Here is a 10,211-nt window from a genome sequence, read left to right on the forward strand (position 1 = left end):
GCCGGTTGTTGCTCTGCCGAGGGGCTGGCCTGAAGCGATGGCCCCAGAGGGGATTCCGGGACCATTGAAGCCTTGCCGGCGCTCTCCGGTCCTTCCGATGGTGCAGCTGCGGAACACAGGAGGGGGGGAAGAAGAGTGGAGACAGCCATTAGTGTGGGCCCCGAGCCGTGGCCCTTGTCCCCCCACCCCTGTGCTGCAGGTTCCCCATCCCCGTCCCTGTCCCCGGGAGATGCTGCTGTGATGGATGGGGTTCAGGGGTCTCCCTGCCCTGCACCCCGTCCCCTGGTGGGAGCGACTCTCACTTCACTCCGCAGGGTCTGACAGGAGAGGTTTCTTAGGCCACAGATGCCCAGTTTCTCCCAGGAGTGACAGCACCACCTGTCAGAAGAGATAGTCCTTCCAACCCGTCCTGGGGAGAAGACCCCGAGGGGTGCCCCGCTGGGGTGTAGCTTTCCCCCTCCTCAGGCAGGCAGCCTTCTAGCTCTCCCTTCCCCTAGCCTCTACCTGTGGCCCCCGATTCAAACCCAGCTCAGCTCCTCCCTCCTTTGTTCAGGGCAGAGGTGTAACCTGCCAGTTGTAGCCCCAGGATCATCATCAGCCACCGGGAGCTATTCAGCTTGTTGCTCATATCTAGCCTGAGTCTCACATTTGCACTCCCTCCACTCCATCACATGCTGCTGCTGCTGCTGCTGGTGCTGGGTGTCCCACCCCCTCCCCCCGGGGGACCCTAGAGGTTCTGCTGCCTCCTGCCCCGGGGATGGGGCATGGCACTGTCGTGCTGGGGGGGGCAGGGGCTGATGCACTCCTGTGAGGGACATGCCACTGCTGTCCTTGGGGCCATGGTCATCTGGGCATGTGGAGGGCCCTGGCCATATCTATTACCCCCACCCCTCAACCCCGGGGGTGTGCACCAGGGGGGTACATACCTGACGGTCCACTCCCACGGTCGGGGGACACCTGGGGGGCGGACGCCTGGCTGTTGTTCCGGGACGGCAGGAGGAGGATCTGGAGGCTGGTGTCGGTGGAGGAGGAGTCCCCCTCCTCCTCCTCCTCCTCCTCCTGCTCCGGTGCCCCCGGGGGTGGGCTCCTGGGGGGGCCCCCAGGGTGCGGGGCTTGCCTCTGGGGCGGACTCCGCCTCTGGGGCCTGCTGGGGCTCCTCAGCTGAGGTGTCAAGCATGGCCAGAGGGAAGGAGGTGTGCCGGAGGCCCAGGATGTCCCTGAGCTCCCTGTAAAAGGGGCAAGTGACGGGGGCGGCCCCAGATCGGCCGGCCGCATCCCGGGCCCAGGCGTAACTCTGCCGCAGCTCCTTCACTTTACTCCGGACATGGTCCGGAGTGCAGGCAGGGTGACCCTGGGTGGCCAGGCCCTCGGCCAGCCGAGCGAACGCATCCGCATTCCGCCTCCTGCTCCCCATTACCTGGAGCACCTCCCCCTCTCTCCAGAGCCCCAGCAGGTCCCGAAGCTCGGCCTCCATCCAGGAGGGGCCCCGCTGCTGCTTCCCGGCCTGGCTCCTGCCCTGGGAACCCTGGCTCCCCTTTGGGGGGGTTCCCTGAAGGCGCTTGGGGGGCTGCTGGGTGGCCATCAGGTCGGTTGGGGGTGTGGGTGGCTGAAGAAGAGCGTGCAGGCGAGCCGCGTGTTATTGCTGCTGCCTGCACACTCTCTCAGCTTCCTGCACAGAAAGGGAGGGGATAGGGACCTTTAAGGGGCCGCTCCAAGCGGCCACCATTGAGCTGAGGGGCTGGAGAGAGCCCCTTTCAACCCCTCAGCTGATGGCTGCCATGGAGGACCCCGCAATTTCGAAGTTGCGGGACGCACAACGACTACACGTTCCCTACTTCGACGTTGAATGTCGAAGTAGGGCGTTTTTCCCATCCCCTCATGGGGTTAGTGGCTTCGACATCTCGCCGCCTAACATCGATGTTAACATCGAAATAGCGCCCAACACGTGTAGCCATGACGGGCGCTATTTCGAAGTTAGTGCCACTACTTCGAAGTAGCGTGCACGTGTAGACACGGCTTATATGACTTTTCTGCCCAGTAGCAAACGTACAAGTCAACATCCCAAAATAGATTCCAATTACAAGAAAAGTATATCTTAAATGAATGAAACCCTCATGTGCATAATGGTGTGATACCATAATTACAAAGCCTAGTGGACCATCTGTGCTCCGAATTTAAGTCCACACCATGTACAGTCATAGCTTCCCCAATTAGTACATCCTCAAGGAACATAACTTTTTCTAAATGAATAAATGGATACCATGTCTAAGAGTGATCTCACACAACATTTGTTTTATCAGAAGCATAAATAACATTAATAAATATCTGTTGTTTTCCTCAGAGAATTTTTTTAACGAGGGGTAAATGCTACAGATTGAACCTCTCTCATCCACCACTCTTGGAACCTGACTGATGCTGGACGAGAGAATTTGCTGGAAAACAGGATGTCAATATTATCTAGCACATTATCAACATTCCACTGCTTACTGGGCTCTTAGAAAACATTTAGGGGTAAATTACAGCTAAATAACAGCTGAAAAGCCAGGACTGGCAGCTGTAAACAAACTTCACATGACTACACCCATAATCAGTGGTCGTCCAGCTAACTGAAACCCATGCCAGATTACAGAATTTGCCAAACAAGAGAGTTCCAGATTAAAGAGATTCAACTTGTTTTATGCCACCATTGCTAGTTTTAGGAATGGAGTACTTTATATCCCATAGGAGTGGTGGGTGAAGTCTGCCCTGTAGTTTCAGAACATGTGAGAGGGATTTTTTGGAATGATCCAGAGTGCATTACCTGTAAGCACTGCTTCTCATCCACTGAGGCTGTCTCCCAAGAGAGGAGCCACTCCTTTTAGGAAGGCTCCAGGAAGCAGAGCAAATGAGGACTATATCTGGCTGGTATTCAGCAGAAACTGAAACATCCCTTGGACACTGAGTATTCTGTAGATGATTTTGCCCCTGCGGAATCCTGAGAAGACACGAGCAAGCAACGAAGTGGGATGTGGGAGTGGCGGGGAGGGGCTATTAAAGTGACTGCCTAAAACCCAATAGTGCAACCCTTGAACAGCCCAAACTCCCACGTACATTTTAAGGGAGCCAGGAATGAAGGCTGAAGGTCTCTAAAGCCATTTTAAAGGATCACCAGACTCCAACCAATTTATATGGTTCAACGGCATGAAATGCACTTTATTCTGAACTTCCCCTTTAAAATTCTAAGGAAGCCTTACTATTTTTATACTGTAGCGGCAAAGTGTGAAAAACACTGGCTTACAGCATGGTGCTTAGAAGGAGATAGCTGTTTCCCAGCAGCAGATAACTCACAAATTTATTTCGTCAATGCCATACAGAAACCTAGGTCCCAGAAGAGCGGAGTTGGGCACTTAGAACAAGCTAGTGTTCCTGAGTTCAGTAGGAAACCTTTATCTGACACATCACAGCAAAGGGGCGCCTGCATATAAAGCTCAAAAAAGGCTCCTTCAGTCAGGAATACAGGACATTTGAGGAGGTCCAAAAGAGGTGTTTTTTTTTCCTTTGAAGTCAATAAAAATGGCATTATTTTGCACACATACAACTTTGCTTTGTTATAAATCACAGGGGCCACATCTGAACCGATCCCCGTAGACTCTGGTCTTCCTCTTGACTGATACTCCATTCTTGTCTTGTGCTTATATACTTATATTTGCCTCTGGAATTTCCACTGTATGAATCTGACAAGTGAGTCTTTGCCCATGAAAGCTTATGGTCCAAAAAATCTATAAGGTGCCACAGACCTTCTTGTTATTTTTAATTTGTCATTTAATTTTAATCATAAGCTGTGAATTTAGTGTAAGTCTGTATCTGCAAAAACAACAAGAAGTCCTTTGGCACCTTAAAGACTAACAGATGTTTTAGGGCACAAGCTTTCATGGTCAAAGACCCACTTCATCAGATGCATGGAGTGGAAATTCCAGAGGCAGATATAACTATATAGGCACAAGAAAAGAAGGGAGAACCGATCAAGAGGAAGGCAAGAGTTAATGAGGAATGGTAACTTACAAAAATCTGTAGGAGAATACTTCAACCTCCCTGGACGCCCAGAAGCAGATTTAAGAGTAGCCATCCTGCAACAAAAAAACTTCAAAAACCAATTTCCAAAGTCAGTTCACTGAGCAGAATGCTTTTTTCTTTCCCTTCTCCTTACGCTTCCCAATGAAAAAGAGAACTAAGAACAAAAGAAGAGAAAAGAGGTAACTATATCAAAGTGGTAAGGAACAAGAGAGGCTGTAGAAAACAAAATGAAAATAAGGGAAGAGCATAAGGAAAATATGGTAAGGTTCAAATGCTAAAAAAATATAAACAAAAAAGAATAAATTTCTGCTAAAATGGGGAAAGGTGGACTAGGACTCAGTAGCTGCGTCTACACGTGCACGCTACTTCGAAGTAGCGGCACCAACTTCGAAATAGCGCCCGTCGCGTCTACACGCATCGGGCGCTATTTCGAAGTTAACTTCGACGTTAGGCGGCGAGACGTCGAAGTCGCTAACCTCATGAGGAGATAGGAATAGCGCCCTACTTCGACGTTCAACGTCGAAGTAGGGACCATGTAGACGATCCGCGTCCCGCAACGTCAAAATTGCCGGGTCCTCCATGGCGGCCATCAGCTGGGGGGTTGAGAGATGCTCTCTCTCCAGCCCCTGCGGGGCTCTATGGTCACCGTGGGCAGCAGCCCTTAGCCCAGGGCTTCTGGCTGCTTCTGCGGCAGCTGGGGATCTATGCTGCAGGCACAGGGTCTGCAACCAGTTGTCAGCTCTGTGTATCTTGTGTTGTTTAGTGCAACTGTGTCTGGGAGGGGCCCTTTAAGGGAGTGGCTGGCTGTTGAGTCCGCCCTGTGACCCTGTCTGCAGCTGTGCCTGGCATCCCTATTTCGATGTGTGCTACTTTGACGTGTAGACGTTCCCTCGCTGCGCCTATTTCGATGTTGGTCTGAGCAACGTCGAAGTTGAACATCGACGTTGCCGGCCCTGGAGGACGTGTAGACGTTATTCATCGAAATAGACTATTTCAACGTCGCAACATCGAAATAAGCTATTTCGATGTTGGCCGCACGTGTAGACGTAGCCAGTCAGAGACAAAAGAAGAAATAAGGAAGAAAAGACAAAGCATGGCAGTGAAAATACAAGCAAAAGACAGCCCCACAAAATTAGTCATTAAAATAGTGGAAAAGGTGAAAAAAGGTTGTATGGTACATAAAAGGAATCTGAAATGAAAAGATAAAAAGAAGAAACAAGACAATGCACATGCAGGTATGTCCAGAAATTCCATATTTGCTTAAGGTACAGTCCTTGTGCCTAGGAAAATAAGAAAACCTTATTGTGTAGCTCTTGTACAGTAAAAGTGAGGTGAGCAGCACAACCCCCATTTTTTACAGATGTGGAAATGAGGCACAGAGAAGTGAGGTGCTTGTCCAATGTCCCCAGCAGAAATGGGAGTAGGACCCAGGTCTCCTTAATCCTGATACTGGGATGGGAGCAGCTAAGACAATGCAATTCTGGCCTCACCGAAGGGTGGAGTATCAGATAGGCATTCCCTCTGAGATGCCTATGCCCCAACGGCTATACCCCTCTGGGATTAGCGTGCTGGGAAGAGACAAGAAGGTGTGAGAAATAGGCAGCAAATGGACAAAGCTTCAGGTCCACTCTTGGTCCTACTCCGGAAGTATGTCTACTCCGCATGGTAAACTGAGGCCTGTGGGACCCAGCTTATGGATTCAGTGATTCCAAGCCCACCCTTCAAGACCAAACTGCATCATTAACCTAGTTTTACAGTTGCCTGCTGGATCCAGGCCTCATAGCCCTTCTGATTTGGGTCTGCCACTTGAGCTGCATCACAATGCAAAATGATAGGGCTTGGACCTGACCCACCCCACTAGCAAGGTCCCAGGACCTACGGCCAAAGGGCTTGCTGCCCTGAGTCAGACAGATTTGTCTGTGGCCAGAAGTGGGGCTTGAGCTCAAGCCTCAGCCAGAGCCCAGCTCAGTGTGTATTCTAGACATACCTTGTGTGGCCAGAGTAGCTGAACCAGTGCAGGAGATAGGTAATCTTTTATTGTTAGTAACAACTCTAGTAAATTACTGCTTCCTGGCTAAGAGTATGCCACCGACAGAGCCATCTCATCCATAGGACAAGGTGGGGTGGCTGCCCCATGCCACACAGCAGCAGCCTATGTCCAGGAGGGGGAAGATTACCTCGGGCAGGTTACTGGTAGCTGGCAGCAGCCACAGGGCACTGTCCCCCATCAGCCTCACCCCTTCCACAGCACTCACCACATGGTACGCTACCATGCCTTCCCAGCCCACTGAACCGCACTTCTGCATGGCTGGCTGGGAGGCCTCCAGCTGCCTGTGGAGAAGCAGAGCTCAGTGGCCAGGAGGGTGCAATGGAGCACCACATGGTGAGTGCTGGGGAGGTGGGTCAGCTCAATCCTGGGCCACCCACCCCCTGCCCCAGGTAATCCCCAGCCAAGCTATTAGGGGAGGAAGTCAGGGGACCAGAGCCTGCAACGCTGGAGGCAGTTGTTGCCCAGGACCCCATGCCTGAGGCACTTCATGGTGGGAGGGTTGCCCACCTCCTGGGACAGCCCTAGTCACTGAGTCACACTGCCTCACAACGCTGCACAGGCATTGTGCAGTTTATATGCCACATCCCTCCCCTTTGCTCAGGGCTGGCCCTACATATTTATACTAATTCATCACAATTTCATTTTTCCTCTTTTTTTAACCCAAAATCTATTTCCCAGTAAAACAGAAAGACATTGGGTCCTACCCTGCCTAAGACTGAGAGGGATCTTCCTGAGGTTACCTGTCAACAAACCAAAATTACTGGACAGCAGTGAGAACAAGTCATAGTGCTCTCAGGGCAAAGGCCGTGTGAAGACTTTTAAACCAATCCAAAAGCAAAGAGGTTCCTAGGAGATCTTTCAGGATGAGAATGGGAAGAGCAGCAATCGGCCTCATGTGGCCCTCCATCTCTTTGGGATACAAGACAGCTGTAACCAAGACTGTCTCCCACGATAAGGTAGTTTTGCTAACTGTGCTATTGTACCTGGAATTTGCAGGTGTGCTAATTGAATTACAGCAAGTCTCTGACTGGATGGTGAGGGAGCACCCAGCACTCTCAGTCCGTGTTGCATGCAGTCAGTACGCAGCTCACTTCACATGCCAGTGTTTTATATGCATGTCATGTTAGTAATACCAGTAGGAAACTGATTACGCAGATGTAAACAATCACAAACTGTCTACCGTGCAGATGGGCGACAGTAAGCAAAACGTCTTGCCGGCCACGCACAGAACCCCTCTGGGCCACAGATTACCCATTGCTGAGGTAGAAAGTGATGGATCAAGTTCTCCCTTCTCCAGGGAGAAATCTGGACTCTTGGACCAAATAAATGGTCATATGGAGTACAAAGAAAGGCTAGAACAATAATCACCTATATCAGTGAATAAGTATGTGCTCCCAATTTCTGAGTGATCCCACAAGTCCATACTAGATTGACCCACTCCCAATTTCCCAATTCTTTGGTGTATATGGGATATTTAACCAGCTGAAGTCAATGGGAGTCTTCTCATTGGCTTTAAGAGGCCTATTTATATCAGTGTTGTAAAGAAAATACTTGTAATTTCTCTGACAACGGATACAGTATTTTCTATTAGAATAATTTTTTTTTTATACTGGGAGCATTTTAAAAACATACAAAGACTAAGCTATTCTTATAGCTATTGAACAAGAGCATTGATACTCCCAAAGCTTTTAAGCTGTAAATATAGATTTTAAGCTTATTTAATTCGTCTTTCTATATTAGTATCATATGCTTCTCAAATGATTACTTAGTCCCTGAGTCTGAAAATATTCATTTGCTTAACTTCACTTGTGACACATTTCATTGACTTTAAGGGGACTGCTTGTGTGAGTAAAGCAAATCATGTGACTAAGAGTTTGCAGGATCAGAGTAGTACCTTGGAATGAGAAGGACATTTAACTAATTAACATTTCTTCATTTTCATACTCTTCACAAGACAAGATGGGTCTGTCGTCTAACATGTCAGATAAAAACAATGTCCTATTTCATAAGCTATTGCAAGAATTATTATCAGTTTGACAAGTGTTGTTTCTTCCTCTTTTGATCCTTCTGTTGTCCTCTATGGCAGGTAGAAAATTAAAAGGATCTTATGTCTTACTGTATTGAGTCGGAGAGATGTGTAATGGTTTGTCATTAGGTGTCAGCCCATTTCTTCATCACTGCTTTAAAGACATTCCTGCCCACCGACCCCCCCACACCTCTGTTGTTAAAGGGACAGAGTTTAATTTCCCATAAAATTTCTTCAGCCAGTTCTAGACATTTTGAGAGTAGTCACGACTGTATCAGAATGAGTTTAGGCATTCCAAACCTTCTGTCAGATAAATTAGTGTTCACTGAGTATTATTACAGCTTGTTGCCTATGGTATTTCCTTCCCCCAGGGAAAAGGAAGTAATCTTGATTAATGACACAAAAAATAATTTTTCTTTTTAATGCACTAATTGGTTGATCTTTTGAGATATCAAAGAAGGTTGAAACATTTGCAGAAATGAGCAATGAAAAAGCAGATTTCCTGTGTATTTTCCATGAGCACTTTGTTTCCAGATGTTATTTGTAACTGAAAGGGAGTGAAGAATTGAAATCTCCAGTTTACATGAGGAATGGCAGTTTTGAGCTCCCTATCAGACACCTCATTTTCTCTACATTAGTCACAATCAGACAGACAAGGCACTGTCTTGTTGAGCTACATTTAGCAGTCTGTCTGAACTGCAAATTTAGATGACATCCAAATTACACAGGCTCAGCTAGTAGGTTACACTAATGCAAACTAAGAGAAAAAGAATCAAGACTATTGATTTTTGAGGTCCTTTTTCTGTCATATTCCCTTAAAGTCATTTACAAAGGCTTTTAAGATCTTCCGCACTTTCACAAAGGAACAAATTACGTGCAAATAAGACTGCCTTAATCTATTCTTCCTTGCTCAGATTGTTCTTTCTGTACAGTAATTATGCGGTTCATTTTTTTACGCTTCTACTGTGGTTTACTTGATCTACTTTCATGCACCATGTGGTCGATATATATGTTGAAGAGTAACTGTGGAAAAGCCCATCTCTTGCACCTGCCTATGATAATCAAAAGCTTGATTATTAATTCCCTGCAATCCAAATACCTCACACAACTCTCTGCTCTTTCTTGCAGCTGTTTCAGCAATTTCCTGTCATGTTCTTGAGTAAGCCCTCCTGACCATGTTTCCAATTTTGGAGGACTTGATTTCTGCAATTATTCTCCACAGAGGTTTCATAATAAATTGACCTGCATGAAGAAAGAAGATCAAAAATGACAATGATTTTGAGACTCAATTTCAGAAGAAGTGAAGACATACAACTTCTGATGAAGTTTACAGTCCTGATTCCACTCTCAAACAAAATAGTGCAAATCAATTAGGCATCGCTTCAGGGTAGTAAATGGACCAGATCCTCCACTCATGCAAAGTCAATGAACATTCAGAAGATATATTTAGATTGCACTGCTATTTTGGGAGAGCTGTTCCGGTTCTGCAACCCCTCATCATGAGAGGGTAATAGAACTTTTGATATAGCCCCTTATTCTGAACTTTGGTGCCATGTGGATGGCATCAAGTTTGGAATAAAGTATTTCTAAAGATTTAAGCAATATGTGTTGTGTATGTTGCATAAATTGTCTCGAAATAATGGTGCAGTTTAAACATAGCCTTAGTGTTTGCGTGTCAGCAAAACTATGCTGACATACAAAAAAACCTGGTTCTGACAAATAGAGCAAAAGAGCTAATCAAGCCTTATCAACATACTTTTTGGATAGAACTGTCTTTCCTTTCTGTTAAAGCACACAGAACTCTCAGTTCCTGGCCCATGACCTCTATTACTTCTCTAGCAAAATAAATATTAATAATTAATGATAAAAATTGGTTCATGAATTTCATAATCCAACTCTGGATCAACTATCAACCAAGAGTATTAAAGTTTTTTTTTTATAGGTGATCTCACTAAACAGCTGTAAAAACCTTTCTAGGCATAGTTAGCAAGCAAAAAACTCATTAACCACTATGTATGGTACTGTCACTTTCCATGCAATCTGAAACTCACATGCTTTCCTCTTAAGCCAAGCACATGCTTC

The sequence above is a fragment of the Carettochelys insculpta genome, chromosome 6, assembly GCF_033958435.1.
Source record: "Carettochelys insculpta isolate YL-2023 chromosome 6, ASM3395843v1, whole genome shotgun sequence".
In the NCBI taxonomy this organism is placed as follows: Eukaryota; Metazoa; Chordata; order Testudines; family Carettochelyidae; genus Carettochelys; species Carettochelys insculpta.